Genomic DNA, 3,298 nt, shown 5'->3' with positions numbered 1-3,298 from the left:
AAGTCTTAAGCCTACTCTTAAATGTGGAGAGGGTGTCTGCCTCCCGAACCAAAACTGGAAGCTGGTTCCACAGGAGAGGAGCTTGGTAGCTGAAGGCTCTGGTTCCTGTTCTACTTTTAGAGAATATAGGAACCACAAGTAGCCCTGCATTCAGAGAGCACAGTGTTCAGATACAGGTTCCTTTTGTCCGGTGTCTGCTGTTTGGTGCTGGGCAGGTGGTATAAAGGGGGTTTATCAGAGGCTTTTTGCCTAAAACAGCTGCCTGTTGTGACTGAAAACAATGCTGATGATGAGAATTGTGAGACAGAAGCCAAACAGTGGAACTGTTGGCAAAACAATGAGCTGAAAGACACTGAAATGCTCTGTAGACCTGCAGAGTAGGGTGATAAATCTCTGCAGGGTTATCACGACAAGAAGCCCTTTTCACATCACACAAACTCATTTGATTCGCAACTAATATAAAGACATTGATTGTAGCAGCTTTTACAAGCAAAACTTGTAGTCAACTATAAGGGGAGATATGGTGTTGGATTGGATGTGCAAAAAAATAATTAATAGAAATATCAGTCAGTTGTGGAAAAAAATACCCAGACAGAAAATATCGATAGCTTGGAATCCAGGGCCATGACTCCGCTTAAACAGTTTATTTCCTAATGATTAAATGATTAACTAGGCTAATTGAACTAGGAAATGAGTGAGTTGCTCCAAGGACAAGCAGAGTTGCACAGCTAGCAGGAAGACTGCTGAGTTCATCATCTGTGTGCTGCCACGCTCGGGCAGGCGGCAGGGCTAGACGGCCCCAACCATGGGGCCGAAAACCTTCAGACAGATATGAAAACAGAGAGAGGAGAGTGTGGCTGAAACACAGAGGAAGTGTGTGAGAGAGAAAGAGACGTTCCACACAGCACTATAGGTCAATGAGAGTTAATTTTCCTGCTGTCCTATCCGCTGGCTTCATTAGCAGTATTGGCAGTTGGGTGATGAATTCATTGTTTTCTCAAGTTTGTCTGCAACCATCGTTTATATGCGCTCCACTCTTATCTCTCAGGGCTCAGCTCCCTGTTTCTGCTCATCTTTTTCATCCCCACATTGCTTTTCCTTTCTCTGTTTCTCCTTCTCCTCACACGCTCTCTCCTACTCTTCTCTGCCTTTTTTCCTTCCTAAATCCATCGCTTTTTTTGCATATTCTTGCTGCTTCTATGCGCTCTTTAAGGGCAATGTCTCCTCCGATAATCAATGACGGTATGTGTTTGCGACGTACAACGAGTGCTTATTTGATGTGTGTGGACAACCTCTTTTCTTATCACTTCTTCCTTCTCGCTCTGTTTCTTTCAGGTCCTCCTTATCCACTCTAACTCACCTGTCGGGACCAGACTCAGACTAAAATGCTTTGCTAAAGCTGGTAAAATGGAACCAAATCAACTGTTCAATGGATTTGGTCCCCTTCAACCAGCTGTAGCTGTGCATTGATCACTACGAACACACATGCAGCCGCAGAGGTGAAGGAAAGGATATTTCAGAGGAAAACTGCTTTAACATGTAGAACTGAAGCTATGTTAGCTTCTCCACAGAAACCAGTGAACTGAGACACAGCATGATCCAGTTACTGCATGGATTTATCTCCATCACACACATTATCAGAAAGACATTGAAGTTATTTGCTAAATCTGAATAAAACAAGTCAGGTAAGTAATTACAGATACTGCACCTTTGAGTGAATTTGTATTTCTGTTGTGTACCGCTATAATTGCATTGTCCTTTTTATTGTTCTTTGCAGATTATTTGAGGAGTGTGTTTGGTCCATAAATTGCTGTTGTGTGTGTGTGTGTGTAAAAGGGTGGTACGAGTGTTAGAACAGACGCTGTCTAAGAAAAGCACTAGTGCGTATTAGTGAACATGTATGTATGTGTGTGACTCCTAATGCATATCTGATCAATAAAGCCTCGTCCTGAAGTTCACATAAACTGCTGAAGTGGTCTTTGCTTTGATGTGTGGTCTTACTGGGGGAGGTAGGGTGGGGTGGAATGGAAGGAAGTACACACTAAAAATCACTTGGTTAAAATTTTTGGGTCAATATAGAATTGATGCACTAATGGGTTGTGTTGGTCCACTGCTTGGACTCTGTTATACCTGCTTGCAAGTCTATTTTTTTACATTATCTTTTGAGTTATTTACTCAATTATAATATGGTCATTTGGACAGATTAAGTTCAAGTTTGCTCAAGAGATGTGCAAGTTCACCACATTGCATACACTGCAACAATTAATGAGTCCTTATATCAACAAAAAAGGAGTTACATCCCGTAGTAGAAATGCTGACTTTTTGTCTCATTGGCAAGCTAAGCAATCACTCTCAGAATGGACTGGGCCTCATCCACTCGTAAGTAAGTAACACCAGATCTGGTTTAAAATGCTGTCAATACTTATACTCCAGTGCGGGAAATCCAACACAGACTCCAAATTTAAAAACTGTATACTGCAAGTATAGAGAGATTTACCTGGCGGTCATAGGCTTTATCAGCAGTGTGTAAAGTCATTTGGCAGCACTCCAGTCATCCAGTCATGACTAGATTCCACTACATTGCTACCCCAAGTACACAAGAATGACATAGTAGAATTTTACACTGTAACTTCCTTTGCACAAACTCCTCTCCCAGGTACAATGCTCTGGAATTACTTACCTGACAGCTCAAAGCAGATTCAGGATTTTAAAAGGTTGTCAAGTCTTACTTAAAACTTTTCAACAACCGTACCCCTCACTTTCAAAGTGGACGAAGAAAAAAGTTATAAAATGAACTATCGATGCCCATCAAGGGACTGGTTGTGGAAATTAGCTTTGGGTATATATACTGCTTCTGCAACTGGCAATGCTTCTTTGTACTTGTCCCTTACAAATAACCTAATTAAAGTAAACAACAAATAATAACTATCAGAAATAGTTACTACCTTTCTTTTCTCACTCCCTCATCTCGCTCTCCCCCGCCTCCGCCCCCAGCTGCTGTATTGTCCGCTGTGCGTGGCTCTGGAGGTGTGACAGATGTTTTAATGTGGCTGCGATTCCTTATCACCACTCAGCTGAAAGCTCTATTTGCCTTGGTCCGCTGTGATAGATGGGAGGCCGAGGCTGAGCGGAGAGGAGACGCTATGCTAACGAATGGGAGAGGAGGCATTTCAGAGGCTGAGGAGGTGGAAGGAGGAGGGGGGACACAATGAAGATGACACATACTGCTGGAAATGGTAGATGTGGTAATTTTCTGTTTTTCATGTCCCGGGTGTGATGAGCAAGTGAGTAATTATAG

General features: G+C 42.5%; 1 long non-coding RNA gene across 1 annotated transcript in view; it reads left to right on the top strand.

Moving 5' to 3' along the window:
• The window catches only part of LOC118324481, a 24,503-nt gene extending 22,539 nt beyond the window's left edge, over positions 1–1,964 (top strand). Inside the window, exon 2 of the long non-coding RNA XR_004796559.1 lies at positions 1,336–1,964. This is a non-coding gene — a long non-coding RNA (uncharacterized LOC118324481). The remainder of the gene's footprint in view (positions 1–1,335) is intronic.
• Positions 1,965–3,298: the final 1,334 nt, after the last annotated feature.

Source organism: Morone saxatilis, unplaced genomic scaffold (genome assembly GCF_004916995.1).
Source record: "Morone saxatilis isolate NCDOM2014 unplaced genomic scaffold, NCSU_SB_2.0 Contig15, whole genome shotgun sequence".
Taxonomy (NCBI): Eukaryota; Metazoa; Chordata; class Actinopteri; family Moronidae; genus Morone; species Morone saxatilis.
Note: the sequence above shows the minus strand (reverse complement) of the source record. Positions and strands in the feature narration are given on the sequence as shown.